Source organism: Pan troglodytes, chromosome 5 (assembly GCF_028858775.2).
Source record: "Pan troglodytes isolate AG18354 chromosome 5, NHGRI_mPanTro3-v2.0_pri, whole genome shotgun sequence".
NCBI lineage: Eukaryota > Metazoa > Chordata > Mammalia > Primates > Hominidae > Pan > Pan troglodytes.
Genome location: NC_072403.2, coordinates 151,808,940 through 151,826,491, shown reverse-complemented (window position 1 = coordinate 151,826,491; position 17,552 = coordinate 151,808,940).

Genomic DNA, 17,552 nt, shown 5'->3' with positions numbered 1-17,552 from the left:
TATATGGTTTTGTTCTACCTTGAAGGGAAAAGAAAACAAAAACCTATAACAGAAAAGAAAACTAGACTATTAGTTCTTTCATTTGTCAAGTTTTTTTTTTAAATACACATGGCTAGCTAAAATAAAGCCAAGTATTCTGCTTCTTAGAATATAAGCTTTTTTGTTGAAAAAACTTATGATAACATTCAAGATGAGAGCCTTAAAAATAGTACTAAAATGATCTTTAATTAAATTGCATATTACAGGGAGCGAGGTACGGAGTCATTATACTGAAACAATCAATCCAGAAAAAGCCCAAGGAAGGTGAAACTTTTGGAAAGAGTAGATAATTGACAATTTAAAGTTATAGTAATGACAGTGACAGATAACTGAGGCGTCACTGAAAGGGATCTCTCTGGAAATGAAGAAGGACCACATGATGTATAAAAGATTGAGAAACAGCAACAATTTAGATTTGGGGAGTAGATGTAAGAAATGGAAGGAGAGAGCAGGATGATTTTGAGTATTAGAAACTCAAGAAAAAGGCATAACCACAACCTTTTTTAAAGATGAGGACCAGGACTAACTAACTGACACGTTTGCTTTGTGCTAATTATGTTAAACCATTAGTTTCTCTCCTCTAAGCCTGTGCCTCTTTCCACCGTGAGCAAAGCAATAATTTGTCCTAACATCAAATCTCTTCCTCTTTAGGCTCAGCTCAGGACACACTTTCCCTGACAAACCCCTTCCCCATGCTGACTACACAATGTTTCACCTGGTCTCTTATTCAAAGAATTCTTCCGATAATTACAGGAGACCCAGTGCAATTTTAATAGCCCGATCCAGATTTATGAATGACAGTGAGATAAATCAACTCAGCTTGCCCCAAAGGGTAGGTAGTAATGCAGAATGATACAGAAAAAAAAAAAAGGTCTCTAGAATGTTCAATGGGATACTTGCAGCAGGGTATTTTCCACTCTTAGGAAAAAAAAAGCTCTCCACCGCTAATGTCTGATCACACTCCCATATCAGCAAGTATTTGTTCTCTTCACCTAGACAACTTCTCATTCTTCAGAAAGAAATTTAAGCGTCATTTCCTCCATGAAGCTCATTCTAATTTGCTTGGACTATTCAAATTTTCCTGTGAGAGGTTCTTATTGCTTTTGGATCCCTCTTCACAAAACTGACCACAATTAATAACTTTACATATATTTATGTGATTAAAGTTCACTTACTTCCCCTTTCTACATCTATTTTTTTCTTTTTTGAATCAGAACCTAGGGTACTGTCTAACACATGGCAGCTGCTTACAAATTCTTTAAATACTTGTTGAATGAATAAATGACTATTCACATCCTTGAACAAGTAAAGCAACCTCCCATTCCTGACTTTTAAGGTCTCTTTTACTATTGTTTTCTCTGTCTAGAATATTCCTCTCTTAAAATCCATATCTTGTTCCCACAGTGCCATCAGCAACATTTGTCAAATTATCAATAGAGGTCTTTCATCCTGTTTTTGTTTTTTTTTAATTTTAAGTTCTGGGGTGCATGCACAGGATGTGCAAGTTTGTTACATAGGTAAACATGTGCCATGGTGGTTTGCTGCATCTATCAACCCATCACCTAGGTATTAAGCTCAGTATGCATTAGCTACTTTTCCTGATGCTCTCCCCCACCCACCCTCTCCCGACAGGTCCCAGTGTGTGTTGTTCCCCTCCCTGTGTCCACGAGTTCTCATTTTTCAGCTCCCTCTTATAAGTGAGAACATGTGGTACTTGGTTTTCTGTTCCTGTGTTAGTTTGCTGAGAAAACAGCTTTCAGCTCCATCCATGTCACTGCAAAGGACATGATCTCATTCCTTTTTATGGCTGCATAGTATTCCATGGTGTATATGTACCACATTTTCTTTAGCCAGTCTGTCATTGATGGGCATCCTGTTATTTTAATACAAAAAGCCACTTTTCTTTCTCATAAGTTCTTACATACTCCCATTTACTATTTGTTTTCTCCCCAACAGAATAAACTTCTATGAGAATAAATACTGACTCCTTCATTTACTACTGTATTTCCAGCATTGTACTGTGTTTGAAGGAGTGAAAAAGGAAATTTCCACCTCTCCTGTGTTAGAGTAACTGAAGGAGACCGTCACGGGACTGAGGTGCACCAGAATTTACCAAACTGATTGTAGTAGCCACAAGATAAGGAGACTGTCTATTTTATGTGGTTCAGACTTGGAGTAACAAGAAGTGGAGCAGCAGGGAGAAGAAAAGGGAGGTGCTGTTGTGTACAAACTTGAGGATGTGTTGTCTTTAGCCACTGTCACCAAAGCAGATGACGTCTCAAGATTTTAGACACTGAATGGCATGAATGGACAAGGCAAAAAAAAAAAAAAAAAAAAAAGGCTTTTTCAAGCATAAGCTAATAATTTAATGCTAATATATATTTTTCTGTTAAATTAATATAAATATAACTCTAGGCCAAGAGCCCTCGCAAGATACAGGTGATAATGGAAAAAGAACATTGCCTGGTCCCACATAGGTGGTAAATGCAGAGATACTCCACTCACCAAAGTGAGTTCATTGTAAGAGTTATAATCTCACCTCTTCATGACAATTGCCAGGATCTTATGAACGTTGCGTGCATTGTGATGTTTATTTTATTTCTCATTGCCCTCCATAATGGACCTTGCTGTGTTCCCCCAAAATTCATATGTTGAAGTCCTAACTCCCAATACCTCAGAATATTACTGTATTTAGAATGACATATTTAAGGACATAAAGGTTAAATGAAATTACTGGAGAGGGCCAGTTTGACTGGGCCCAAACTGGACTGGGGTCCAGTTTGACTGGTTTCATAGGAAGAGGAGATTAGGACACAAACACACACAGAGGAAAGACCATGTGAACATACAGAAAGAAGACGGCCATTTGCAAGCCAAAAAGAGAGACCTCAGAAGAAATCAATCATTCCGACACCTTGATCTCAGAATTCCAGGCTCCAAAACCATAAGAAAAAAAATTCTGCTGTTTAAGTCACCCAGTCTATGGTATTTTGTTTTGGCAACCATAGCAAACTAATACACACTCTATTTTAAACAGTTTTAATTTATACTTACAAACTTAGTAAAATGCATAATGCCCGAAAGGCCTATTTGCTGATTTATTGAATGAGAATGGAAAAAATAGTTAAATTTAGAATAGATATCAGCAAATATTAACCACAACATGAAATAGACAAACTGTTTAGAAGATATTTACTGGCGATATATTTGCCTGAGGAGAAACCCCTATCATTAGGACAATGGTTCTCCAAGGAAGTATACAGATTGCACTTCATGTACACTGATACCTGAGAGTACATAATTTACACATACTGATAAATGAGAAAATACAACTGGAAAGAGAGATAAAAGAAGTATGTCCCCAAAGAAGTGACAAGCAGTGGATATTTGGGAAGATACAGGCGTCAAAAAATAAATTATTTTTGGAGGAGTGGGAAGGAGCAGGAGATCATGAAAATGACAATGAAGAAAAGACCCATGGAAATGATAGCAAAATGAGTCTAAAATATAAAGCAGAGGCAGAAGAGCAAAGAAAAAAGATGATTATTAGCATCACTGACCCATGGGCAAGGGCCCTAAAACTTTTTAAGGGTCATTAGGAATATCTGAAGTTCGCACATAAAATGCATTGAACACAAACATGAAAAGAAAACTGGAAAACCAAATTTTAAGATACATAGGGTTTACAAATTATGTCCTCTAGTCAACTGTATTTTATAAGTATACGGCAGTTATGTATCAGTTTTATATTACGTGGGGAAAAGAACATTTAACATGCTCGGTATGATTCATGTGGGCGTTTAAGAGAGTCAAGGATCTTAGAAGTTTTTTTAAATTGCCCCAGAAAAAGGTGACAAAGCAATGTAGAGGAGAAGGAGGATATGGTAAAGACAGTATGACTTTATGTAAGGTATGGAATTGTGAGCTTTTTAGCAATTTTTATTGGTACCATCAGACAGTTGTTCCTAGAAGAAAACATTGAGAGAAGTAATAATCAGTGTTGAAAACTCAGACATCATGTTTTATCTTACTTTTTGGCATTATGGTTGCTAAATTATAATGCAAAAGCATATTCTTGCATTAGCAATCCATTTTTTCAAAAAGCACATGGTTATGTCTAAATGATAGCAGGTAAACATTAATTGAACACACTCAGTGAAAGAAATATGCCGTCAGAGGAAAAAGCATCATTTACCAATTGCTTGGCATTATGAAGAGAACTTTTTTTCTTACTTTTTCAAGAGATTGAATCACCACTTCTTTTAGAAATGACCTAATAAAACATATTTGGTTGCTCACATCAATATGAATCCATTGCTCAGTAAAACATGGCCACTGTTGACCATTAAAAAACAGTGTTTCTGGGGAATGCAAATAAGCACTTATGTTAGTATCTTCAGAGAAACTTCTATAACAGTTCAAATAGAATAAAAGTCTATTGATTAACACTTAATTAAAAAGAAAAAGCAACCCAGTGTGATTTCACACTTGAAAGAAGAATTATGACAACTTAATTTAATGCCAAAATATGGAGTTTTATTTTAATGGAATAGTATGGGAATTTTAGGGAGGGTATAATAAATAATAAGAATCAGGATGTTTATCATATTGATAGGGCATAATAAATTTTTACAACATTCTGCCAGCATGTGAAACCTGAAAATAAATTTGACTAGAAGATAAAAAAGCCTGAGTTTCAGTTCTTAGAAGAGGGAAATTGATTGTTTAAGCCATAAAAATTAAAACCATATCTTCAATTTTCCACCATTACAGATTCTAAGGCCTAGAAGTATACATTTTCTAATGTGTACAGGTACATCTCTTATGCAGTCAGACTAAGTAAATCCAGTATGCTAAGTACTTCACACAATATGTGTAGATGGTGAATTTTGCAGTTATAGAGTTCAATTATTAAACAAACAACTGGTCTCCTTTCTTGAAACTAAAACTATCATTCGGTAGAAATCTATTACTATACTTTAAGCACAAGTATCATTGCATTCTATCAATATAAAAGAGATTAACCAGTATGCTCTGATTCACACATGAGCATTTCTGGGATCTGAGAATATGGGAAATAAACCTTCACTGTTAATGTGGGCAATATTGCTAAGAGGTAACAATACCCACCATACTTAATTATACTTTGAGCTTTGCATTTTTAAGCAGTGAATTTTAAAATAATAAATATAACCAATGTACACATGTCAAGCCTAAAACTCAGTTCTATTTCAGCAATTATACAGGCTGAAATTTATCCTTTTATATGTCTATTTCTGGTATCATAGTGACAGCACGGGGCTGGACATTCAAATGCAAAGCTATTGTCCAAACATGTTGATTTAGAAGCTCAAGAATTCTAACTAGTCACTTAACTCCTCAGAGCTGATTCCTTCATCTGTAAAATAGATATAATTGTACTTACTTGCCATAACCTCACAACAAGATAGGAGAAGCAGAATACAACAGCAGGTATCACAAGTAAAAACTTTGAATCAAATACTAACTAGATGCTCCTAATGGACATATCACATTGGGTAAATGATTTCATCTCATTGGGCCTTGCTTATGAAATAACAAGAACAGTAGTAATAGCATCACACGTGTATAGCATGAACTACATGCCAGGGAGTGTTGCATGTGCTTCAAATATATTAACCCATCAAATACCCAACATGCATGTGAAAGCTATACTTCATTACCTAGTAGATTTCAGTCTGTTGAACAAAAGTTGGATAAATAAAACTGAAATATGATTTGAAATACAAGATTTTGGCATTATTTCTGTGTAAGATAAATACCTAAGTGTCTTTATAAGGAAAGGTAGAAAAAGAGTTAAATTTCTGTATAGGTGGAAAAAATGTGAAAGGATATTTTATGTTTCTAATTTTCATTAAAAAATAAATTAAGAGAAAAAATATATGAACAAGAAAATACAAAAATGGGCTACTGAGAAATATGTGGAACAGTCCAGCTGTTAGAATTTGCTGTTAAACTTGACCTAAAGTAATAAAACAAAGCTTTACATATATGCTTACAGAAGCCTTCGAGTTAAGGGTTCCATTCTAACATTTGTATTTAGTGATGTCTGGTTGCTAATTAGTTAAAGACACTCTGGAAGTGGGCAGTTCACTGCAGGGTAAATTGTATACTAATAACCTAGGGAGAACCATGATCCATTTTCAGGATTTAACATCAAGAGTGGCAAGAAGCAATAATTATACTGAAATAAACACACACACATAAATGCACAGAGATAATTTTAAAACATTTAATGGTAGTGAAGAGTAAATTATTTAACTCCAACCAGGGATAAGAGCCTTTTGGTAGCTATCACTTACTGCAGTAAATCTGCTGAAGTTTGTATTTCCTGGCTGCTGGCTCTGTTTATTTAAAGTCATTCTGAATGCTCTGCTAGAAAGGATTTCAGTGGTGCTGCCAAATTTTCACTAGATTAAAAATGTGCTCTGCTGATAATATTTTTATAAACACTGCACACTGAACAAGAGCAATGTTCTTTAGATATCAGTTTGCTGCTCTTCTACAGCCAGTCTTTCTGCTAGGTCTTGTCAATTGACAGATTCTGTTCAATATGGTTATTTCTGCTGAAATGTACTAGAGAACTTACATCAAAGTCCCCTTATGGGTTAAAACGTTGAATTTGGTGTCTCTCTTTAACTAGTACAGCCACTAGACAATTCATCAGTGTGAATGCTGGAATGTCCAAATATTTGTTAGAAAAAAAAATATCTATAAAGGCAAGGCCTTCAACTTCAGGAAAGGTAACAAATGATTTGATGTCAAATGTGACTTGTAGGAAAGCACTCAGTTTAAAAATATCTTCCCTCGACCCTGATGCTCAGGTAGAAATTGCTTTCACTATCATTAAAGTAGTCATAGTGAAGGAATTCTTAGGCTTTCCATTATTTCCTTAGATTTATCCCAGGACACAAAAGCCACAGGAGTTTCATTAAAGCAAACTTAACTCACAATAGGTTTCATGAGTGGCGGAGAGGAGTCTAATCTGAAAACTAAGGAGTCAGCGAAAGTTAATGGCTGGAGCAAAGGGAAACTCAAATTATTAGAAAAGAAAAGCTTTGACTAAGGAGTAGCAAAAGTTGAGGATAGAAATAGCAGCTATACAATAAGAGATAAAAATACATTTCTAAAGGGTTAAAGGCAAGAGAAAATCGAGTAAAAAGGCCAAGTACAAGAAGAAAAAAAGGAAGAATATCCCGGAGGAAAAGTATCAAAATAGGTAAATGTGGAAATATTGCTGAGTCCTCCCTCATTGGCAGACGTTTTCCTATGGGTTATCTAAAATTACTTTCAAACTAAAGTTCCTGGACCTCAGAAGATGTCTGAAGCTTTGGCATCAATATAGGTCAAATTGCCTGGATCACAGACTTTGCTGGGAGATAAAAGTGAAGTATTTTAATATTATTTAAATTGTTTATTTCATTTTTAAAAATACTTATATGGCAGAGAGTAAGCTTACAAGATGTTTTTAAACTAAAATAAATTTTAGACTAGCTCAGGTTCACTTTCTGCTTTTGCCCCAGTCTATTTTCTACCCCTCCAGTTAGAGACACTTTGAATAGAAGAGAAGGGTAATTATTTCAGCCACTGAAAAGGGAATGAGGTTTAGAGCAAGTTCAAGAAGGGCTTCTTAATTCTTCCCTGGTACTTAGACTTCACTCTCATAGCTGTTACTGGCTTTTTAATGGGACTTCATTAGGGAAGACTACTTATAGCCTTTTGACTTTCAAAAAGGTAACTGAAAAACACAGTCATGTCTCAATTTATTTCAAATATGTATATATATATATACATACATATACACAGAGAGAGAGAAATATATTTTTAAAACAGACAAATTAATTCAATTTTTCTATACATGAAACAAGATATAACAGAGAACAAGTGCTAAAAATCAATTCAGGGTGGCAGCATTTTAAGTGATATTTTTCTTCTAGATTTAGTTAGTAAGTTATAAAAAGTTATCCCCATTGACCCTAAGAAGATTGAATATGGGACCTTGATGAGCAGACATGACTTAATTCCAATCCAATCTTACTTCTTCTTGTGAAGGTTAAGCACCATCCTTAGAAAAGAATTTCAACTGTAGCAACAATTGGGGTTCAGGCTTGTTTTGTTTATTTGACTACAAGGAACCTAACAGAAGCCAAATGCCTAATGTGGAAGATGAGGGAAAAGGGAAGGGAGTTTCTGTGAGGCTCCAGGGAGCAAGTTCATGAAAAATAAAGAGGTCTAGCACATTGAGTCAGATTCTGGAATGGGGTTTGAAGATGGCAAGGCAAAGAGTACAAATAGCTGCCCACCCTGAATTATATAAGGCCCTGTGGGGTGTAAAACTGAGTATGAGTAAAGTTTAACAAAAGTAATAACACTTTGAGGCCCAAGCTACATTGCAGTGGAGACCCTTTCGAAAGAGTCTACCATAGCAGAGACAGAGCCAATGCCCCCACCTGTTTACAGAGGGACAGTAAAGTGTTACCAAGCAATCAATGGGCTTGTTGCCCAATGTGCATAGAGACCAATGCCATGGCATCAGCTTTCGAGAAAAGAAAAGCTTTACTATGAGTCAACTGGCAAGGAGACAGGAGAAAATGCTCAAATGTGTCTCCCTGAGCTGGGGTTTGAATCGACTTTTATAAGCATAAGGTAATGAAGTGAGATCTGATTGGATCTTACAATGAGGTGATGCTGGGAGGCATGATCTGACTGGATCCTGCCATGGAGTCATTTCACAGCTCAGTCTGATTGGATGCTGTATCTTGCCATGGGGTGGCAGAATGGGGCTTCTTAATTCAGTCTCCCCTCCTTGGTCTGAGCACTTATGTTGCCCCTGTGGTTGCACACTTGGTTCATCTGGGCATGCTCAGGTTTTGTGACCTTCAACCTGCGGGGTCCATGACAACTGAAAAACAAGTCACAACTTTGTTACATAAAAGTTGAACCAGATTGTTGTGATCCGTTTACAGAAGCAATCCTATTTAGAGTGTAACAGCACTGCTTCAAGTAGTGGCCAAAGCAAAAGTAACTAGAATGTGTCCTTGAATAGCTTGCCAAGTGATCACAGTGGCCCTGGGGAATAGTACAGCATCAGCCTAAAACAGTGACAAAGTGACAGCAATACCACTGGGAGCTGCTTACAAAGCAGACTAGACTGCAAGATATCAGAGAAAGGAGGAAATTGTGATGGGTGGAGCTACAGTCCTTGCAAACTGATGGTTGAGAAATAGCCAGATAGTAAAAGCCAGGTATGCATATCTATACCTCATTGTACCCGCAACCTAGAATATACTCTGGGAGTATTTGGAAAAAAGAGAAAGGAACCGATATGAGACATTGCAGTGATAGAATTGAAAAAAACTCAAAAAGCAATAGAAGAACGGTGATAAGAACTCCAAGATGACAGCGATGTCTTGAGTCAGAGTCTCTGATGGAAGATTGGGAAAATTGTTTTTAAAACATGTAATATTAAATATAACTGTTATTGATACAATGTCATCTGGTTTTCTGATTAGTATACAATACAATCTGTCTCAAAACAAATCTCTTACTCTTCCATCTAAATGTATGTTTCGTTTGTGTTTCTCTGCATTCTCTTGGGCACTCAGATTCAGGACTTTACCATCATCCTAGACCAGTTCCTCTTCCATGTCACTCATATTCAGTATCTGAACTCCTTGATTCCACTTCAAAAATGTCTCATGTTTGTCCTCTTTTCTCCATTCTTATTGTTCAGTTTACAGAACATGACATCAGGAGTGGCTTTAAAGTCAGTTATTTACTAATCATCCCCAAACTTAACAAACACTCAAGCATTATTATCTCTGATTATCTAAAGCATATCTTTTTTATGACCACTAGCACTTTGTATTTATATTAATTTCTGTGGACATTTCAGCTCCTCTATTAGACTATAAGTTTGTGGGAAGAATCTGTAATGAATCATTTTTAATGGGCTTATGCATTGTAACCTAACATGAGTTAAACGAGGGCTGAAAAGATGAATAAATGACATTCTAATCACCTGTAAGGCTAAATATTAGGTAATGTGCTAAAAAAGAATGTATACATTTTTAGGATATTATTTCTAATATTTGCACAGACATTTATAAATTCTTCAAATAAACATTCATTGTCATCATTCTCCTGCCTATAGATATCTAGGAGGGCTTATATGCCTATACCCACACATACATATTATGCTAGGCTATGCTAACAACACAGCATTTAATAGCATTAGACTTAATCAAAAGACCTGAGTGTTAATTCAGCTCTGTCAATTACTCGCCATATAATCTGGCTTAGTTATTTTACCTCTCTAAGCCTCCAGTTCTTCTTATGTAAGTGATTTAACTTCTAGAATTGTTTTGATGCTAAAATGATTTGATGAGTAAGAAAGCATAGTCTGTTCCAAATAGATCTAATACTGCAAATGGAGATTTTTGTATATTTCCTTCTTCCTTTTATCTCTTCCTTTTATTGCCTTCTCCCTTCCTCTCACTCTCCCTCTGTCTCTCTATTTCTTCAAGCTACTGTTTAATGTACTAGAATAAACACAGGACTAGGAGCCAAAAGACTTGTGTTCTACAGTTTAATAGTTGAGTGACCTTGGGCAATGCACTTAGTGTTTACAAATCTGTTTCCTTTTCTATATAATTTTTTAAAAAATGGATGTGGAAATGCCACGAAAGCTGTAAATCTTTATTAATCTATAAGATTTTATTAGGTTTAAAAAAATAACATGAGGTCATTATTACTGCCCCAGTTGTTTGTAATACCTTCTCTTGAGATCATGTTCTTGACCTTGGGTAAAACACAAACAGGATTTTTGACAGATTGCATTCCTTCAGGAAAATCTGAAACTGGAGTTTGGTTTACAATACACAGACCCTCATATAAAGCAATTGAATTAATGGAGCATAGATTGGTGGGGCTAATGTACAATTCCTTCGAAGTAATTCTCATTTGCCTTTGAAATGTTTTGGGTAACTATACCTAAACACTGATACATAAATACTGTGAGAAGTAACAGAAATTCATACCCTGAATAATGCAAGCACCCTGAGGCAGTCTGACTAAGGAAAAACAAATGTTCCACATTACCCATTTTATTCCATTGTTCAGAATCTTCCTTGTCCCTGAGTATTCTAGAGACAGGTGGACCTCCAAGACATATGGTAATAGAGCACCAGCCTGGTTGAGCCCTACTTTCATACTTTCTCAGAATTATAACAAATGCTTTCCTACTCGTTGCTGGAGCTTTGAGAGAAAAAAAAAAGTCAAGTGAAAATTAGAAAGAAAAAAAATCCAAAGTACTTTATTGTTTAGTGTACTTAATTTCATCAATAAAATCTGAAAATAGGAGCTGTCAGATATGCAAATATGCAAGAATTGGCTAGTATTTCACTTAGCTCTTCATAAAATTTTTGCATGTTCTGGCAAAGATTGTCAAATCATTCTAGCTGAAAGAAAACTAATTTCCACAAACTGCTATTTGCTATATTCTTCCAAAAGTCTGTCATTACCACCTGTACACAGTAGCTAATTATCTCCTGTCTGTTGTTTAAATAAATGTATTTTGTTTACATTCATCTGTACCACTAAGTAAGAGGTCTTTAAAAATAATTGATCACGAGAAACTTGAATTTGAAAAAAACAAACTTGTAGAAAGTAAGTATAATTTAAAGGAAGGATGGTAGCTTAAAGGACTGAGAGAAAAGACGCAGGAGGAGAGGAAAGGAACAGATAAAGATACATTCATATATTATTCATATCATATGTGCAGCCATTTTGTAAAAGGTGAAAATAGGCTCACATGGGAAAATAAAACATACTCTTTTGTTATAAGTTGTGACTGTTAGGAGGTTTTTTGTTTTTGTTTTTGTTTTTGAGATGGAGTCTCTCTCTGTCGCCCAGGCTGGAGTGCAGTGGCTTGATCTCGGCTCACTGCAAGCTCCGCCTCCTGGGTTCATGCCATTCTCCTGCCTCAGCCTCCCGAGTAGCTGGGACTACAGGTGCCCGCCACCACGCCCGGCTAATTTTTTGTATTTTTAGTAGAGACGGGATTTCACCGTGTTAGCCAGGATGGTCTTGATCTCCTGACCTCGTGATCTGCCCGCCTGGGCTTCCCAAAGTGTTTTTGTTTGTTTTTTGTTTTTGTTTTTTGAGACGGAGTTTCACTCTTGTTGCCCAGGCTGGAGTGCAATGGCGCTATCTCGGCTCACTGCAACCTCCGCCTCCCGGGTCCAAGTGATTCTCCTGCCTCAGCCTCCCAAGCAGCTGGGATTACAGGCGCCAGCCATCACGCCTGGCTAATTTTTGTATTTTAAGTAGAGACGGGTTTTCACCATGCTGGCCAGGCTGGGGCAGTAATAATGACCTCATGCTGACCTCAGGTGATCTGTCCGCCTCGGCCTCCCAAAGTGCTGGGATTACAGGCGTGAGCCACCGCGCCCGGTGTGGTTAGGAGTTCTTTGAAGGAAGGTCCTAGATTTGCATTAAACTGTGACATGAGTGAGAAAGACAATTTTGTGTGAAGGCACTGAGGTAGTCTGGTTATTTTTTAACACAATCAAAATTAAGTACCCTGAAATATATAAGAAGTAAATGCTAATTCATAAAGTAAAAATCTTAAGTGCTGTAGAAGTTTAAAGAAGATGCAGATCTGTTAACATCTCAACATTATGAACTCGAATACTCCATAGAGACTTAGTTTCTCACACTCTGTTTTTAAATGAGTTGCAGTAGTCAAGAGGAAAACATATGGAAGAGAAAGAAATCAAGCTGGACTTTGGAGGTAAACATGTTGTAAATAAGTGGTAACATTGGTATTGATCTAATTATACTGTTTTCCTTAGAAAGGAAAGAAGACTTAGACGAAATATTATGCCTTTAATTTGAAAGGCACGTACTCAAATCTCAAAGCTGGGAACTACACTAAATCTTTTCATGTTGGAAAAAGGCAAGGATGTAGCAATAAAGAAGTTTGGTTAGATTAAGTCAATGGATGGGAGTTAAATGTACAGCTTTTGGTAGACCCATAAAGGCATTTCTCAAAAATATTATTCACAAATTCTGGACTACTATGGATGCCCAAGATCATGCAGAAAAAAATCATTGCTGGCAGCTCTCTGAAAATATCAACTTTCCATGATAACAAAATAATAATTTCCAACTTTGATCATCCTGTTCTGTGTAAGGATTTTTAAATGACTCTTCTACACAGGAAATCGATGTTAGTAGAAGTCTTTAGGAAGATTTCTTTGGATTTCTGCCCACATCAATAATCTCATTCTCAAGCCCCTCTGTCTTCTCCTACCCAACTCTTAGATTCTTTATCCCCCTTAACATTTTGTGCATATGTCTATCTTGGAAATTATATTTTTGTAAACTTTTTAATTGAAATATAAGTATATAAATCTTAAATGCACAACCTGAAAAATTTTTATTAAGTGAATATCTCACTGTAACCAACACCTAAATGAAGCAATAGAATATTACCAGAATCAAAGAAATCTCCCTCATTCTGCCTTTCTAAGAAGTAACCACTATTCTGATGTTTATCACAAAGATTTAGGTCTGCTTTTAATCTTTATGTGAATGAAATCACACAATATGCATTTTTGTGTGACTGACTTCATTTGTACAATATTATCCATTGAGATAAATCCATGTAGCATATTCCCGTTGTATGACTATACCAAAAATTTTTCACTCACTCAACTGCTAGGTGGATATTGTTGCTAAGCCCAGTTTTCAGCTATTAGCAATAAAATAGCCATCAACATCATTGTACATATATTTTTCTGTACATATGGACACATTTATGTTAGAAATATATTGAGAAGTGCAAATGCTAAGTTGTAGGATATAATTATAATTAACCTTAGTAAATAATTTCAAGGAGTTATCCAAAGTAGTTGTACCAATTTAAACTCCAATCATGTATTAGAGTTTCAATTTCTCAATGTGTTTGCTTATATTTGGTATTGCCAGGGCTTTTGTTTCTTTGTTAAATTTTAGTTGTTCCAAAGAGTAGGTATTGGATTCTCAGAATGGTTATTATTTGCATTTCTCTGATGACTGATGATGTTGAAGAGCTATTTATATGCTTCTTGGTCAACAGGTTGTCCTTTTATGTAAAACACTTCTTGAATTTTTTGGTGATTCTTAATTAAGTTGTCTGAATTTTTAATCTTTGTTATTTTAAATTTCTTAATATGTTCTGTATGCAAGTGCTTTATTGGAAATATCTATTGCAAATAGATTCTTTGTGGTTTACCTTTTCATATTCCTAATTATTTGTTTGGATACACTTCTACTGCTCAATATTTCCTTCGTAATGTTTCAGGGGGGTCCTTTTTGTCCTCAGTTGAAACTCATTGCCTCATCCTAAATTAAGAGGGTTTTTAAAAAAATTTTTCTTCTAGGAGTTCTATTGAGTTATGTAAACAAATAGATCTACAACTGGTATGGAAGTAATTTTAGGGTATGAAATACTTCCCTATGTAGATATCTAGTTGATAACTACACCTCTTATTTAATAGAACATCCTTTTTTGCATTGTATTGCCATGGAAAGTTTGTTATAAATTAGGTAACTATGTGGAAGTCTTTTTCTTTGATCAATTCCACACCACACTGTACTGAGTATTTTAACTCTATAAAGCTTGATATCAAGTCATGTAAGCTCTCTAACTTTCATCTTACTCTTCCTCAAGACTAAGCTACTCTTCTTTTCCTCTTTGCATTTTATTGTGAATTTTATAATACATTTCTCAACTCCTCCAAAATTACCTGCTAAGATTTTTATTGGAGCTGTAGTGAGTCTATAGATGCATTTGGAGAGAATTGTTATCTTTACAATAGGAAGCCATCCAATTTCTGAATATAGAATACCCCTCCATTTATTAAGGCACCTTAGTTTTATAGATTTTAATGTAGAACTATTTCACTCCTTCAGTAAAATTTATTCCTAGATATTTGGTGTGTTTTAGAAGATATTGTGAGCAATAAATTTTAAAATATTATTTTCAAATTGTTTACTGTTACCGTATAAAAGCACCTTTTTTTTTTTTTTTTTTGGAGACGGAGTCTCACTCTGTTGCCTAGGCTGGAGGGCAGTGGCACGATCTAGGCTCACTGCAACCTCTGCCTCCTGGGTTCAAGCGATTCCTCAGCCTCCTGAGTAGCTGTGACTACAGGCACATGCTGCCATGCCCAACTAATTGTTTTTTAAATATTTTTAGTAGAGATGGAGTTTCACAGTGTTGCCCAGGCTGGTTTCGAACTCCTGAGTTCAGGCAATCCTCCCGCCTCGGCCTCCCAAATGGCTAGGATTACCACGCCCAGTCAAAAGCACCATTTTTAGTTACATTTTCAAAAATTAAAATCAACTTTATTAAGGTATTATTTATATAACATAAAGTGTATCAACTATATGTGTACAGTTTGAAAATGTTAACAAATATCTATATACATATAAACGTGACCACAATCAAGATTTTTCATTGCTTCAAGAAGTTCCCTACTGCACCTTTGCAATCAGTTCTGCTATTCTTTGCCCCAGATATCCACTGATCTGCTTTCTATCACAATAAATTATTTTTGTCTGTTCTTGAATTGTATGCAAATAAAATCATACACAGTATACTTTTTTGTGTCTGATTCCTTTCACTTATAAAAATGTTGTTGGATGTTTTATTGCTGGGTAATATTCCATTCAATGGCATTACCAAGACTTGTTTATCTGCTCAAATGTGAAGGGATATTTTGGCTGTTTCCATGTTTGAAAATTATGAATAAGGCTACTCTGAATCTGTGGACTTCCAGCCCCAGCTCTGACACACAAACAGACTGGATGTTGTCACTTACATTATTACAAAAAATAAGCTGAAAAAACTGAAAATAAATGACCTTTGATCATTGGAGAACTGAGATTGCAGGGCAAACAGGGATCACCTCAAAATCTGGGGCAATAGGTATATACAGAAAAACACAGCTGAGATCTGTTTACCTGGAACATTTCCAGAGCCCAGAGCTTTATGTTTGCTTAGGGAAGGGAATTCCTCCCACTCCAGTTCTCGTCAGTCTTCCTGGCTCACCTAAGGGGGTAAAAAACATAGTTAACAGGGGTGAGGGCTTCAAACAAATAGACTGGGAATGCTATAGCCAGAAAAGTAAGCAGGTGATGTCAGGGGGAGAGGGCAGATATACCACTGGGGAAACATTTGTGAATATCACAGCACCAAGACACAAGCATTCTAAGAGACTGAGACTTAACCTTACGGTAATCAAATGTTCCACCTTACCATCACACTAACAAGGCCTCAGTATGATAACAGCAGATTAAGGCTGGAAGAGTTGTAAGACACAAACTTTCTCTGATGGGGAGTACTTAGGACAGTCCAAAGTCAACAGGAGACTAAAACAAGCATACTATGATAATTTGAAACTCTGGCAACAACAGCTATAGCAAACATTAAACACAGCCCAATTTCTCATACATAACATAAATCCATACATTTCTTTTATTATTACCCAATATAAAATGTCTGGTTTTCAAAATAAATTGCAAGGTGCCCCAGAAGACAAGAAAAAAAATCCTGAAGAGACAAAACAAGCATCAGAACTAGACTCAAATGTGACACACAGATGTTGAAATTATTAGATAGGGAATTTAAAATAACTAGAATTAATATGTTAAGGGCTCCAGAAGATCTTGCAAGACTAGATGAGTAATGAAAATTCAAAAAGAAATGTAAGAATGAAAACACTGTAATAAAAATGAAGAATATGTCTGATAAGCTCATCAGTTGATTTGACATGGTTTAAGAAGGAATCAATGAGCTTGATGATAGGTCAAAATAACCTTCCCAAATTGTAACGCAAAGAGAAAAAGAATGAAGGAAAACAATCAGAAAAAAATGCAAGAACTATGAGAATATATGAAAAAGTGAAACATTTTTAACTGGAATATATTTTAAAAAGAAAAAAGCAGAATAAGTATTTGAAGTAATGTTGGCCAAGAATTTTCCAAAACTAATGACAGACATAAAACCACAAATTAAGGAAGCTGAGAGAACAACAAGCAGGATAAGTAACAATAACAACAACAATAAAACCTCACACCTAGAGACATCATATTTAAAGCCAAAAAAAAAATCATGAAGAACCCAGATGGTGAGTGAGGAACCTCACCTACATGGATACAAGAATTATAGTGAACTTCTTTACAAAAACCATCAAAGCAAGAGGAGGGTAAAGTAAAACATTGTAAATGTTGAAAGAAAAAAACACCAACCTAGAATTCTATATTCAGCAAAATTATCCTTCATATGTAAAGGAAAAATAAAAATACTCTCAGATAAACAAAAATCTGAGGGAATTTGTTACCAGCAGACCTGCCCTGAAAGAAACTTAAAAGGAAATTCTTGAAACAAAAGGAAATTATGTAGTTAGAAATTTGGATGTACATAA